The sequence below is a fragment of the Sapajus apella genome, unplaced genomic scaffold (assembly GCF_009761245.1).
Source record: "Sapajus apella isolate SASKATOON/1434 unplaced genomic scaffold, GSC_monkey_1.0 scaffold100, whole genome shotgun sequence".
Taxonomy (NCBI): Eukaryota; Metazoa; Chordata; class Mammalia; order Primates; family Cebidae; genus Sapajus; species Sapajus apella.
In genome coordinates, this window is record NW_022437040.1 from 4169536 (window position 1) to 4185744 (window position 16209).

Here is a 16209-nt window from a genome sequence, read left to right on the forward strand (position 1 = left end):
GAAAGAATAATGGTTGCAAAATGAGTAGGAAATTTATTTCTCGCTATTCATCTGACATGAATTGTTTGCTTTACATAAGTTGATGAATTACTGCTTCTAAGGCTGACATAATAGTTTTTATTTTATTAAACAACTATAAATTTCATCTAATACAGTCTTAGTGTTAACAGTAAGAAAACCATAAGTTAATATCTGCTATATTTCATTGCTTAAAAATAATTGTTAGTAGTAAAGCTTCATTTTCACAAACATAATTTGATCTCATGTAATTGATAGAAGAAAAATTGAGGGAATTTGTTCAGGGTCTGTTTACAACTGACATTTTCAAGAACTGCCACACTCAATAATCTAAATGCATCCTGTTTATGAAATAAAGCAGGTAGAACTTATAGTCAGCACTCAAAATGAATTATTGACAGCTACAGGTGTAGCCTTTGTATTTACATATTCTAACTCCTTTGCAGTTTTTATTGAAATGTTTTATAATATACTATGATAGTGTTTTTGATTTGTCTGTTTGAAGAATCATAGAAGACAAAACCTTAGGAACTTTACTTATTCTAAATTTCCCATTCTCTTATTGATAAGAAAGAAAAAGAGAGAGAATGAGGGAGTCAGATATTCAAATACACCTCTTTTCATTCCTACTGGTGCGTATAAGCCAAATGCAGCTTGTATTTTACGCACAGGGATTGCTCAGCTCCGCCTACACTGACGAGGGAAAGGCATGCCATAATTTTTGTTCTTTCTCAACAGTTTTTCTTTAATAACAACCTGATTTATGATGTTGAATCACGATTCTTGCACTTTGGAATGCTGCTTGTAATCAATCACTTTTACTAGACGTTCTCCCTCATAAAAACAAGAATCAAGCCAGTTAATTGCCCAGGCATGCATCTCTGCTTACAGCATAGTCATGGAAACCCTGGCTTGTCATGTTCAGAACTTCCCCTGGATTATGCCAAGGGTCAGGGGTTGATGCCACAGCCACATTTGGAACTGTGAGCTCCCACTCTGCTCCGCAGCATGTGGAGTGACATTTATTCTCTTTGTGGCTAACTAGCTAATGTTAATTTCCACAGCATTGCCACTGAAGCAAATACTATGACTGGGACAAGAGTAATATTTTGAAGATGAATTCAGACTAGAAAAACTGAACTTGTTGCTGAAATATTTCAACTACATGAGGGAAGAGGGAGAGTGCCTTGTCTTAGTAGCAGACGAGTAACTATCTGGTTGTAGGTTGTACAGGGACTTTGGGAAAAAGGAGGGCAGCTGCAGACACAGGGAGGAAGATTGAGGTTGGAATTAAGAGGGCATTTTCCACAAGTGGAGAAATGAAAGCGAGTTATCAAGGTAGGTCATGGAATTCCCTGCCAGAAGATCCGTGTTGTTTTCTGTTGTTACCTGGTTGGAATTGTGGGCCTATGACTGGGACCCTATTGAGGCTTATGCTAGTCTCTGTGCTTCCTTGAGTCCATAACTCCCCTGTCCCTTTGGGTCGGTGGAGGTTCTAGTCTGCATAATGATACTAGATTAACTCCTGAGGTCTCCCACCCCAGAATGACTTTAAAAAAAATTCTAAACCAGTGATTTTTTTCCCCCTTTGACAGTCTAGAGTCACACAGTTAGCCTTCCTTCACTTTCAGCAGCCCCAGGAAAGGCCGGGACGGGGACTCCTAGCGTTCGTAGAGCAGCATGGGTCTCACACTAGGTGACTTAGGGGGAAGGGGCAAGAAATACCAGTTTCTGCATCTTAGAACACCAAATGGCCCACCTTGGAAGCTACTGCTCCTCCCCTCTCATTGCAATCCCTGGTGTATCCTGTGGAGGCACCGGAGATTCCCCTGGCTCGTGTCCTGGGTCCTGCCCCCCCTGCTTCAGTGCAGCACGCGTCCCTAACTGCTGATGACTAAGTGTACAGGTACAGCCCGGGCCCCTTCACGCCCGCGGGCCTCTGTGTCTGGATTTGGTTCCAGTCCCTTCTGGGAGGCCTCCCTCCCCGGGTTTCCTGAGCTCTCTCACGAGTTCAGGCTTTCTTCATTCCTCACTTGATGATTGGAAGAGCTGCTTGACCCATCAGCCTTTTTGTGGCATCTCTGCTTTCAGAACGATCCCTGTAGAGGGACGGGTAACGTGTCCATAGTGTCTTGCTAGTTACTAGTGTCTCAGGCTGATTTGCACATGACATAAAGACACTAATAACTGCCTCTCGCTGATTTGCACACCACATTCTTTATACTATTCCCTTCTCCAAGTCTTTTGGCGAAGGAACTTCTGTTCCTTGAAGGCACAGTTCTCATACTGCCTTTGTCAGGAAGCATCCTGCCCCTGGCCCCAGGGCTTCCACAGTATCTGGGGTTCAGTCCTTCCCTCTCCGAGTTACCTGCTTACATTCCTGTCTTCCTTGTGGAACTTCTTGAACATAAGGACTGTGTCTTAATGATCTTTATTTTCTCTCCAGTATCTGGACTTTTGTGCCACACAAAGGAAAACAGTCAGCCTGTGTGTTTCCAGTGGAAGCAGTTTATCACCCTTCTAACCGTATAATGCTGGATTCCAAAGAGTCTAAGCAGCTCTCTTGGAGTTTGCAGCTAATGACAGAAATAGTCCAGAAAGTCGTTTAACCCTTAATCCAGTGCTCTGTCTCACTAAATATAAAACATTTTTAAAAATACATTTGTGCCTTTGCCAAGTGTTTATTGGATTTCTGCTCAGTGCCAGAGACTATGCCGGGCCCCAGGGAGAAAGTCTGAACAAGAGTGATGCTTTTCCATCCTCACAGAGTGTCGTGGGCTGTCAGAAGCAGAGGGAACAGCTGGGCAGATACTGTGATGTGTGACATGGGAGGGAATTCCCGGGCTGGGTGGGTGGGCATTGAGGAGGGTCTTTTAAAGAATGTGTTAAAGAGGCAGTGTAAAATGCAGGCACGCTGAATGAGAAGCCTGAGTGTTGATCAGGAATGTTGTCAAAAGATACCTTGGGAGCTGGAGTGAAAGACTCAGGCCCCATGAAATGAGAGTGGGAGTCCGTCACCCATCTGTTGGAGATGGGTGTTGCACCCTGGGATATGTGTAACTCAGTGTGAGTGTAGCCTGCTTAGTCTCTTTTAGTCTTTTTTTCCCTTTATTTCTTAAAAAAAACTGGATTCATGTGTGGAAGGTACAGGTTTGTTACATAGATTACATGTGCCATGGTGGTTTGCTGCACCTACTGACCTGTCCTCTAAGTTCCCTCCCCTCAACCCCCAACCCTGCAACAAGCCCTGGTGTGTGTCATTCCCCTCTCTGTGTCCATGTGTTCTCATTGTTCAGCTCCCATGTATGAGTGACAACATGTGGTGTTTGATTTTCTGTTTCTGTGTTAGTTTGCTGAGGATGATGGCTTCCAGCTTCAACTATGCTCCCCAAAGGACATAATCTCATTCCTTTTTATGGCTGCATAGTATTCCATGGTGTATATGTGCCACATTTTCCTTATTCAATCTGTTACTGATGGGCATTTGGGCTGATTTCATGTCTTTGCTATTGTAAATGCTGCTGCAGTAAACATATGTGTGCATGTGTCTTCATAGTGGAATGATTTATATACCCAATATATGCACACACACACATGCATACACACACACATACACATACACATACATACACACACACAAAGGAATGTAAATCATTCCACTATAAAGACACATGCACACATATGTTTAATATATAAGTAACTGGGATTGCTAGGTCAAATGGTATTTCTGGTTCTAGATCTTTGAGGAATCGCCGTACTGTCTTCTGCAATGGTCGAACTAATTTACAGTCCCACCAATGAAGTGAAAGTGTTCTTGTTTCTCCACATCCTCTCCAGCATCTGTTGTTTCCTGACTTTTTAATAATCACCATTCTGACTGGCATGAGGTGGTATCTCCTTGTGGTTTTGATTTGCATTTCTCTGACGATCAGTGATGTTGAGCTTTCTTTCATATGTTTGTTGGCCACATAAATGTCTTCTTTTGAAAAATGTCTGTTCATATCCTTTGCCCACTTTTTGATGGGTTTGTTTGTTTTTTTCTTGTAATTATGTTTAAGTTCCTTGTAAATTCTGGATATTAGACCTTTGTCAGATGAGTAGATTGCAAATGTTTTCTCCCATTCTGTAGGTTGCCTCTTTACTCTGATGCTAATTTCTTTTGCTGTGCAGAGGCTCTTTAGTTTGATTAGAACCCATTTATCAATTTTGGCTTTCATTGCAATTGCTTTTGGCTTTTTCGTCATGAAGTCTTTGCCCATGCCTATGTCCTGAATGGTGTTGCTTAGATTTTCTTCTAGGGTTTTTATCGTTTTAGAATAAGTGCCATGCGGCACTGTGAAGAATGTATATTCTGTTGATTTGGGCTAACTTTTGTGTTTTGTAGTAGAGACGGGGTTTTATCACATTGGCCAGGCTGGTCTTGAATTCCTGACCTCAGGTGATCTACCTGCCTTGGCTCCCAAAGTGCTGGGATTACAGGTGTGAGCCACCGTGACCAGCCCACAGCTACATTTTAATGTAATAATATTTTCTATGTAGCAGTTGTTTGTAATCTTTTCGAGGTCATGGAGTTCTTTGAGAATCTGATGATTCCAATGAAGCTTCTTGGAAGAGGTCTTAGTCACTCACATGCACACATATACACTTAGCACACACACATATACACATACACACATGTATACACATTCATAATGCACATATACACATACATATATGCATACACATACATGCACACAGACACGCATACATATGCATACACACATACACTTCACAGCCTTGTATTTCATTGTATGTGCTTGTGAACCCCGGGGAGCCCATCTGAGACCTGTAGATGAGTTAAGAATCTTTGCTTTAGAGGAGGCAATAACTGGTCAGACTGAGACTTCAGGAGTGGGCCTGTCTGGAGCTGGGGAACTGGCCTGGCCATTGGGCTTTTGGGTAAGTGACATTCCCGCAGTTCTCCTGTGGTGACCTAGGATGGAGAGTCTGAGCATCTGTTGGACTAGATCACATGCGCAGGGTGGAGGTCTCAGTCTCCCTGGCGGTTGCTCAGGACAGCACGTGGGGATGCCGGAGACCCTGAGGAGAGGTGGGAAGAACAGAGTGTGTTGACTAGTTTTCTGCTCCCTGGTTACACCCCGCAGAGGCTATTAGGGGGATTGCAAGAGACAGGATCTCTCTAGTTGCCTGGAATTCCAGTTATTTTCTGATGCAAAGGTCTAGTGCTCATTGGCGAAGGGCAAGCTGTGGTTGGTTGTGTGTGAGGGCCTCTGGGTGCTGGATGAGCAGCCAGCAGCAGCACGACCACCTCCCGGCCTTACTCACGAGCTTTCCTGAGGGCAGATTCTGCCTTTGGGCAAAAGTGAGAGCCCCCTGGGTTGAGAATATGAATCGGCCCATGGCACCCCCACTGTGGAGGTGCTGGGGGTGCTGGTAACAGGGTGTGGGAGGCAGGCATGGATTGCAGACACTATCCTCACATGTACAGGTGTTGAGGCCACGTTTTCACTCAGGTCATACTCTTGCGTGTGCTGAGTGTGTATGTTATTGTGAAGCAAAAAACTATATAATGAATTCATAATTTAACACTGAATTCGGTTTTCTCTTCCTATTTGAAGCAATTATATGGCTTTGGTAATTGTCTGACTTTTGTTTCAAAATTTTAAAGTGTAGCATTAATGAAAATCTTTCCAACTAGTTTTTAAAATTGACTTGTTTCTCTGCAGTAGCTCATCAGAATGGTTGGGGTTCGTTTTACCCTACCCCTCATGGCCTCTTGTCCTCTTCCTACTTCTCCTCCCCCTTCCACTCCACCTCCCCTCCTTTTCTCTGTCCCTCTCTTCCTTTATTTAGCTCTGAGCCCCTGCCCAGCTCACAGCCGAGAACTTCTTGTGCGTGGTTATTTCACTTCGTGTTCAGGTGGCCCTACCAGCTGGTCCAGCTAGTAGGCTTGTTTTACAAGTAAGGAACCCCACCTGGAGAGGTTAGGCGGCCTTTCTGATGTCACACAGCCAATGTGGGTGTAGCTGGGACTCCAACCCAGGCAACGCCATCTGGAGCCTGACATTTCCCATGTTTTGCAGCTTTCTCAGTGAGTGCAAGGTCGTCTCAGTCTTCCTTCTGTGCACCTTCAAAGGTACTACCTGCAAGAGCTGTCTGATGACTGAGTCATTGCTGTTTCCCCTTTTCTATGAGTGTTTTTGTTCTTTTTGCCTGCTGAATCTTTAGAATAGTAATGGTAAGACAGTGTGTTAGGATTCTCTGCAGAAATGGAACCAGCAGAATGTGTATGTCGATACTCTCATGACTTTGGAGGTGCGGTGAGTCTGAGCTCTGACTGGGCAGGCCGGCAGGGAGGAGACTCAGGAAGGGTTGCTGCTTGAGGCGAAGGCCATGTGCTTTAGATCCAGGAAGAGCTGCTGCTGTGATGGAACCTGGAGTCTAACTGCTAGAGGATCCCATCTTGCTCAGGGGAGGTCAGTCTTTTGTTCTGGCCAGGCCTTCAACTGATTGGACGAGGCCCACCCACATCAGGGAGGGCAGCCTGCTTTACTCAAAGCCCAGCAATTAAAATGTTAATCTCACCCAAAAGCAATCTCCCAGAAAAATCTGGAGTAGCGTTTGACCACATATCTGGACATTGTGGCCCAGGAAAGTTGACATGAAATTAACCGTCATAGACAGCAACCTAAATACTGTTGAACAGGAGGCCAACTGATTTTGTCAGATACAGAAGAGCATGTTAATGTAAACTTTCTGCATGCTTGTCTCTTTCTCATAGACCTAAGGGGAATACTAGAAAAAAATTTGAATGGAAGCTCTCTTGCTTCAGGAAAGAAAGTAACTTTACAGTAAGAAGTAAGTCAAGTAAGTGAGACCTAGGAGGATAAAATCTTTAACAGACAAGTGTCTTAGTTCATTGAACTTAGAGCCCTGGACCTGTGCGATGTGTCAATTCAGCCTTGACAGTTTCTCTGCAGAGCGAGCTAATAAAAGAACTGTAAGATTTTTCTTTTCTTTTCTGTTTTTTTTTAGTGGAAAATGGAAGAAAAGTGGCTGACTCTTTGGAAGGGGATTCTTTAAAAGCAGGAAATGTTTTAAGCAGGAGAAGTAACATCTATGAATGTGAGCTATTGGCAGCTAGAGAAGAATTGCAGAAAACGTGCAAGAATGAGAGATTACATATTTTATTGGATAAAAATCTTTAGCCAGCGAACAGTGATAAGGTGTGAAATTTCATCTGATGGTTTTAGAGGTTATTTATTTTGTAGACTCTTAAAGATACCTTGCAGCGTAGTGTGAGTTGTGTGCGTTGAGAAAGTTGTAAATAGTTTCCATCTCTATGGCTTTTCTTTTGCAAATCCTGGTTGTTTGTGCTGAGTTATTCTTGGGAAAGTCAGAGAAAGCATTAGGTCCCTTGGGATTAAAGTCCTGTTGTGTAGTACCTTTAATCTCTGGGTATTTCCTTTGTTTGAAATGAACAGTATTAGTGTTACCTAATGGGCTAGTCATACAGCAGAGAACTCCAGAAAAATATTAAATGTGTGTCTTTACCACATAACATCCTAAGTGCCAAAACACTTAAATGGACTAATCCCTGGCTTTCTAGATTACACGTGCTGAAACAAACATTCTAAGTGATAATTCACTTATGTTAGCAGTTACAAACTATGCAAGTACAAAAAAAAAAAGAAAAAGAAAAAGAAATGGCAGTATGTTTGTGATTGCTCATGGTATGCTATTGAGTTAAATAGTATTTTAATGAAAGGTCTATGCAGTGAATATTTATGGTAACAGTGGCTCTTAATCTGAAATCAGCAAGTCATATGTCATCAAAAGATTAGTGAAACAGATACAATTTCTAAAGCCGATCAAATCTGCCAGTCTTTCCTTCCTGTGACACAGGTTTGTCTGTGACCTACTAGTTGTTGGAGGTGTAACCTACAAGTTATTGACCAGTTGTAGGAGGTTTTGGGTTTATGGTTTTGGACACAGTGGGCATGGGTGGTCCCAGCTTCCTGGAGGGGACAGCCAGATGAATACTGTAGACAAAGGAACACAAACCTGTAACAAGTTATGTTAAGTCTATGAAGGGAAAGCGTTTGGGACCAGGGGAGAGAATGTCAGTGTCTCATGGGTCAGGGAAGAGCAGTGGAAGGGATGACTGAGATGACAATGGGGAGACCTGGAGGAGGATGCTTCCACACAGAAGGGAGAGGGTGTGTGCAGAGCCCATCATGGGGCCCATTCAAAGAGCAGGTCTCAGAGACAGTGAGCTGGAGAGCAGTGCACACACCTGGAGAGGAAGGCACCAGCTCCTAGAAGACGTGGAGCCAGCATGTGGAGTTGGAGATTTATTCTAAGATCCAGCGGATGTGGAGTTAGAGATTTACTCTAAGATCCAGTGACTGGGTGATGTCTCATTTCTGTTTGTAAAAGATTCACTCTGGCTGCTATCAACCAAGTTAGAGCTATGCTATATCTAACAAAGAATTAACGACTGAAATATATCAAGGGCAGTAAACCTCATATAAAGAGATAAGTCTGTAGACTTTCTCTCTCTCTCTCTCCCCCCCCCCGGCTGTCTCTGTCTCTCTGTCTCTCTCTCTTTCTCTCCCCCCACCAGCTGTCTCTGTCTCTCTCTCTTTCTCTCTCTCCCTCCCCCCGTCTCTCTCTCTGTCTCTGTCTCCCTCTCTCTCTCTCTCACTCACACACACACACACACACACACACACACACACACACACACACACATCTATATGTCTCACACCCATTTCTCCACCAGGTGGGAAGGACATTGATGATGTTGAGGCTGGCTTACCCATCAAGGACAGTAACTACTAAGACTTCCACTGCTTTGACGAATCCTCCGATGCTGGCCTTCCAGCCAAGCGTCTATAATTTCATGTTGTTGGAACATTTGTCGTATTTCTGGGAGTTGCAGCTTTGTCTCAGTTTGCCGTGGTTGAACCAAGAAAGAAGGCAGATACAGACTTTTACAAGAATTATAATTCTATGGAAGATTTTGAGGAGATGAAGAAGGCTGGTATCTTTCAGAATGCAATGTGATTTTGGAATAGAAGGTATTTCTTTGGGTTGAATTACCTAGAAGTTTGTCCCTGACCTGTGTTTCTGAACTATGAAGCGTGGATATGTGGGCTAAGAAATAGTTTCTCTTGATAAATAAATCACTAACAAGTTAAAAACAACGAGTCTATAGAGAAATGTATACAGGGGGTGTGAATAGGCAGTTCTCAGAACGGAAACCTGAATTGTCGTAGTTTAATGATACCAAACAGCACTGATGATCAATAAAACAAAAGAAGGAAAGGAAAAAGTTTCATATGCTGCAGATTGGTGAAAATTTAAGAAGTCTGATGATATGAAATACTCTCAAGGACGGAGAACACTGGGGGTGATGAGATTGTAAGAATGACTTTGGAGAGCGGTTTGCCAGTAACTGGGAAGTCCTTTGCTGCTCTGCACCTAGGAATTAATTTTAGAGTGGCAGTGTTACAAAAATTAACCATCTAACGTCAGATCTGACCTCTCCCCGAGCCAGACCGGAGCATAGCTGTGTAGGAGTATGGTTTGCATTCTAAGAATATGATGATCTCAAGGATCCTGTTTTCCTTTCTTTGTGCTCTTGTGCATAAAATGAAAAAGAAAAGTTCGGTTTGGATGTGGAAGGAATCTAGGCCACAGGAACTGCCGAACGATGTGTCATGCAAATTAAAAACTAAGTAGGTAAATAACTGTGTGGAAACATTCATGCTGATGTGAGCACCGCACACCATCTCCTCACTATTGATCTGTCCTCATAAAAAACATCCACCAGCGACGGCGGTGACGATCGCTATGCACAGCGTTCCCTGCTGTGTTATGAGTGTTATTTGCCAAGTTTACCCGGAGAGGTTGCATTTTACTGCTGTGTAACAAGTGATCAGTTTTATAAGAATGCAAGGAAAGGGAATTTAAGCTAAAAATGGATTGGATTCCTGTGACAGTTTACCCTGGACGTTATTTTCTGCAAGAGATACTTCATTTTGCTACGAGTTTGCAAATGTTTAAGATGTGATCGTGATGACAAAATTACCATTAGTATCCAAGTTAGGGAGGGAAAATAAGAAATTAGAAGGCTATTAAGGATTACTATACTCCAGAAGGATTTTTTACTCTTAATTATAATTTTTCAAAATAATGAAATGTTGCTATATGATTTTATGCCTGTGATCATAACTTTATATCCATGACCTGATGTACAGATTTACTAAAAGTTAATGTTTTTCTTTACATTTATTTTATTTATTTTTTTTGGAGACAGAGTTTCACTCTTATTGCTTAGGCTGCAGTGCAATGGTACAGTCTGCTCAGGCTGGGATTACAGGTGTGAGCCACCGCACCCGGCCTATTTTTATTTTTATTTTTATTTTTAAATAAGAGACAGAGTCTCACTATGTTGCCGAGGCTGGTCTCAGACTCCTGTGCTCAAGCCATTCTCCCACCTTGACTTCCCAGTTCTGGGATTACAGGTGTGAGACTCTGCACATGGCCTCTAGAAGTTAATTTGGGATTGTAGGAAATTATTAGCCTATAATGAAAACATCAGTTTAAAATATTTTATATATGCCTTTCTCCAAACAAACAGTATTAAATAAACATTTGAATGAATCCTAAATATTCTTTGGTGACATTGCATTATCAAAGAATACTTACTTTTTACCAGGATTGATACTGTACCTGGGTAAAAAGTGTTAGGAAGTTTATATTTATTTTCTCATTTAAATCTCATGGTTGCCTATGAAGTAGTTGTCATTAAAAATCATGTATGACTCTGTAGTTAGCTAATTATCAGCCAATGGCAACTCTCCTGGGCTCATTTCCAGCAATGAAGAAAATCCTAAGCAATGAATAGAAAGAATGTTAGGTAACAAAGGCCTTTTTAAGGGTCTGCAAAAAGCCTGTCCTACAGTTTTAATGATTGTGGCATAAATATTAAATATTCAAATGATGTGGATTATTATTCCAAGTTTCACACCACTCATTTTTCTCCTTTCATTCTAATGTCATCACTGTGAGAGAGCTGTGTCATTTGCTTCCAATAACTCTCATATAATGCAAATCCTTTTTTTTGAGAGGAAGTCTTTGCTGTGTTGCCCAGGCTGGAGTGCAGTGGCGTGATCTCGGCTCACTGCAACCTCCCAGGTTCAAGCAATTCTCCTGCCTCAGCCTCCCGAATAGCTGGGACTACAGGTGTCTGCCACCACACCCAGCTAATTTTTGTATTTTTAGTAGAGACGGGGTTTCACCATGTTGGCCAGGCTGGTCTTGAACTCCTGGCCTCAGAGGATTCATTCACCTTGGCCTCCCACAGTGCTGGCATTACAGGCCTGAGCCACTGCACCCCACCTGAATCTATTCTTTGTCACAAAATGATACTATTTCGTTTCTTAATCATACAAGTGTATTTTTACAACTGAAAGAGTCTTGAAAGGTTGAAATGAAACTTGCCCTCCAACAGTTTCTATATGTCAGGTACTAAGGAGTGTGCGAGTATGTAAGTGTATAATTTTTCTGACATTCTTTATAACTTATATCTTCATCTGGGTTACATTCATTATTAAAGACCGCAATGCTCATCTCTATGTTCGATCCCTAGTACTAGGTAGCACTAGGAGCTTGTCAATCCTGTTGAATCACTTTATGATCTATCCTTTTGTTTGTAGGAACAATCTAATTTGAACCCTATATGAAAAATTAATGTAGGTTCTCCCTTACAAATCTCCAAGGGAAAGAACTCTGTCGTCTCTTTTCCTTAATAGTAAGAGCAAGTGCTTCCATTTATCATTCAAGGTCTACTGTTGCCTCCTTTTTTTCTTTAGCAAAATCAGTGTTAAAGAAATCTTCTGAGAAGTCAAAGGCTGCTACCTGACATCGTGTTGAGAAGGATTGATTCTCCTGTGAGCTGGGAGGAGTTTCAGTGGATATTAAGCACTTTTATTTATCTCCTTTTCCCGCAGAGATCCCATTAAAAGGATAGTGAAAAAATAAAAAATACATAGATCAACAACATAAAGAACTGAAAGGCCACCAGCATGGAAAAGGAATTTCATAATGTTTCCGGCAGCCTGGAGGCTGATGAGGCTCCATGACTGCTAAATTATTGTGGGGGCTGCAGCTGGGGAGTCTCACCTTGGAGACTCTGAATGCCAGGTGGGTGGGAGTCCCATGTAGGGCTGAAAATCACACAGTTCCATGGATACAAACAAGGACTGGAAACCAGATATTTATCCCTCTGCCCCATCTCTGAAGAAATGTGCAGAATTGTCTGGGGAGACTCCCTGATGCTAGTTTGGAAGGCAGCTTCTTAGAAGGGGAACTACCCTAATGCCCACTCTCTGAGTCAGACCCCTCTGCCCAGGACACCGGCCTCTCTAGGGTTTCTGTTGTCTCGTATTTAAGTATGATGCATGACCATGGTTGCCCAGATACTCCAGGAAAGCTCCTGATCAAAGAGGGCAGGATGAGATGAAGAAATAACAGCCCCCAGGAAGCAGAGAGGACCCAGGAAATAGGGGAGGAGAAACAACTCTCATTCCCATATTGAAAGGTTTTGCAAAGGGCATCTTGTTAAAAAAAAAAAATGAAAACAAAAAACACAACTTTTAGAAGGAAGGAGCTACTAGAATCAAGAAAGAACCAATGCAAACCAAAACTGTGACCTACAGGTAATTCAAAGAAGGGTTGATTGGAAGTAAGTTCAGAAAATTGCCCAGAAAGACAAGGAAAAATGAAATATCCTGTGTGTCTAAACGCTAGCACGTAAGGATGGTACTCAAACTCCCTTCCTGTGGGCTAGAGTGGGTATGAGTGAAAATGACCTTTCTCTTTGTAATTACTCTCCCCATCTCTCAGAGAATGGGTAGGCACAGTGTGGCTGGTCTCAGACCTCTCAGAACAGACCTGTCTGTTCTGCTGTGACCTGGGAATGCATTGAGGAGCCTGGGCTGGCAGTGTTTGTCATCCTGATCCCAGCAGGGGTCTCCTTGTTCGTGATCTGCCTGCATGGGCAGCCCTGATGGAGGGCTTTGTACCCACAGCCCGATCTACACCGATCACATCCCTGACAGGTGGCCCGGCATCAGACTCTATGTGGTTGTGCACTTGATGGGGCTTGAAATCCAACATTAGTGGTGTTTTCCCAAATTCTGAAAAAGTGATGCTAGTCTTCTCCCTTTATCTGGGACTCAATTTATAGATAGCTTGCTTGCTTTTTCTTTTTTTAGAGACATGGTCTTACTCTGTTACTCAGGCTGCAGTGCAGGGTTGTGATCATAGCCCACTCCAGCCTCAAACCCCATTCTCCTGCCTCAGCCTCCCAAGCAGCTGGGACTACAGCCACCCACCACCATGCCCAGCTAATTAAAAGAAAAAAACTTCGTAGAGATGGGGTCTTGCTTTGTTACCCAGGATGTTCTTGAAGTCCTGGGCTCAAGTTATCCTCCTGTCTCAGTCTCCCAAAGTGTTGGAGTCTTGAAAGAGAAATGTCCTGCAGAATAAAAGTTTATATTTTTAAAATTTCTACTTAGAAGTTTAAGTCATCACACTGAGCAATGCCAATTAGTTTTCATTGCAGTGAATTCTAAGGAATCACAAGACAACTTTTATGGTACCAGAATTTAACTCAATTAATCAGTGGTTAGAGTAACTCCGTGGACTAGGAATTGTAGATTGATTATACTTAGTTTTTATGTTATGGCAGTATTTATTGTAATAGGTTTATGGTACATTTGAAAATTTAGAGCTGAGAGCTAAATGTTGACTGAAATAGTTTTTTTTGTAAAATTAACAAGATTCTTGAGAATGTTTCTTTTCTATTTTTTTAACCTAAGGTTATCTGTATACTTTATGGCTTTATAGATACATCCTCTATGGAGAGCAAGTCATTTAGATACTCTGTGGCTCATAAAAGGATGCTTGAGTCTTGTGCAGACACATATAAAGGAAAGCTGTGGGACCTCTGGAACTTGAGGCTTGCAAGATGTAAATGCCAGAGCTGTCCCTAGTGTTCCCTTGCTGTGACTTTGACAATTTAAATTTCAGCATTGTGCTGTGACTTCATAGGGTCCTTGCCTATTTAAAAAAATTTCACTTAAATGTTAACTTGAATCATATGCATGTTAGAAAGAACCCTGTGGAAAATAGAACTTTCTTCCAGGAGTGGTTATAGATGTCTTGTGTTAGGCACAGGACTGTTTATCTCTGGATTATAATAATTGTTATTCTTTCCTAATGAGATATGAAATGCATATTTATGGCATACAGTTGTATATTCTGTTCTAATCTTGAAACTTATGTGAGTCGTTTTCATATCTCCGTCATGCCTGCAATTTAAATTACTGATTTATCTGTTTGCAAAAGCTTTGGAGAATCAGAGATTCTAGTGGAAAGATTCCATGTGAGATTGGGCTCTGAACACTTGGGGGGTTGAGGCTGTTTCTGGCTTTTTCTGTGAACTTGGGCAAGAGTTAGTGAAGAAGAAGCATGTGTTAGCATTGCTAGGAGGAAACAGCAAATGAAAGGTCTTCGCAAAGCATAAGGTGAGTACAGATTTGAGTTCATTTGGCTTTTTTGTCTTTGCTTCTGTCTCAGTGACCCTAGCCATAAGAGGGCCACTTTTAAAAAGGGTGCAGCATTGGAAAAATGATGACTACGTTTATAATGACGGAAGGTAGCTCAAGAACATGGTTTTATGCTCAGCCTCCCAAAGTGCTGAGCGTACAATATTTTTATATTTGTATTTCTGTGTGAGTATGTGTGTCTGAAATAAGGAAGATAGCATTTTATTTGAGAAAAAAAAATCTAGTGATAAAAGCGGACAAACAGATGAGTTATTCTTTATTATAAGTGGGGTGGGGCTAGGACGTTGCCATGTAAGGTAAAGCCGGACTCGGCCTTGTTTGCCTGAGTTCCGTGCGTGTTGGTTTTGCTGCTGGTCTGATGATCGTCCTTGGATGTGGGTGGTTGTTGGCTAAGATGCACGTTAGTGATTAAGCAGCAGGTCTGGCCACTGCTTAGCTTATATGTTGGTCTCCATTCTACTGGCAGTTCTGCCAGAGCTTGTTGGACGTTTCAATCTGGATATCATAGGTATGAATAATCAATAACCAGCAGACTACAAAGGTGTATGTAATAATTTAGTACATGTTTGTAATAAAGCAAGAGCTAATTTTATAAATTGCTTGGTATGTGCCTGGGATGGTTATATTTTATTTGCATAGGTCTCTCCTTTAGTCCTCAGAACACCCCTTAAAAACAAAATATTGTTAGCGACGTGACACCCTTTGACTGGCTAGGAAAGAGTCTAAGAGAAATTGAGTAAATTGTTCAAAGTCATACATCCAGTGATGGAGGAACCCACCCTGGTGCCCAGATCTGTCCCTACCTACTTATGGCCATCTTCCCTTTTGTAGTAATTTCATTGCTTTAGGTTTGAACCAGAAGGGTTGCATCAAGCCTTTGAAGAGCCTAAAGAATGCACAAGCTACTTGAGCCTTGAACCCTTAATGGGGACAGAGTGAAGTCCTGGCTGGATCCTGGGCTGCCCACATGGAGAGCTGGCTGTGGTGGGTGGGAATCTGGGGCTAGGGTCTTGCTGTCATTTCTGCTGACTTTGCAAATCCATCCCTTGGTTCACTGGGAAGGCTCAGGCCCCTCAGGGATGTGGGTACAGCCCAGTGGAGCCTTTGGAGATCTGTAGCTTGGGAGACATGCCAAGAAGGTATGCTTTTCTCAGGTCTTGGGTTCTAAGCTTGTAGAATGTTGCCCAACATGGCCTGATATTTCTTTTTCAAAAGATGCCTCAAATGCATTCCTTCCTTGTTCACAGGGTTGTCACCCGTGTTTTGGGTCCTATCACGTTTCTACTTGGATAACTGAAGCAGCCTGTTTCCCTGCTTTTAGACTCTTTTCTTGCCATTCAAACCCTTATACTATTATACTCTTTATCATTTTATAAAGAGATTTCCTGTTTCTTAAATGTCTGTGTTGATTTCCCAAGCTGTCCATAGTTTACTCCTACCAGTAAATATTATTTCCCAGGGCTGTGTGCATGGAGTGTGCCTTAGCCTGGCCGTTCACTGTGCAGTCGTCCCTTGGGATCCCCTGGGGAATTGACTGTAGGACCCCGAA

General features: G+C 42.3%; 1 protein-coding gene across 3 annotated transcripts in view; it reads left to right on the top strand.

The window, feature by feature from the left end:
• The window catches only part of SFMBT2 (Scm like with four mbt domains 2), a 241820-nt gene that overhangs the window by 100924 nt on the left and 124687 nt on the right, over positions 1-16209 (top strand). The gene's annotated exons all lie outside the window — the stretch shown is intronic.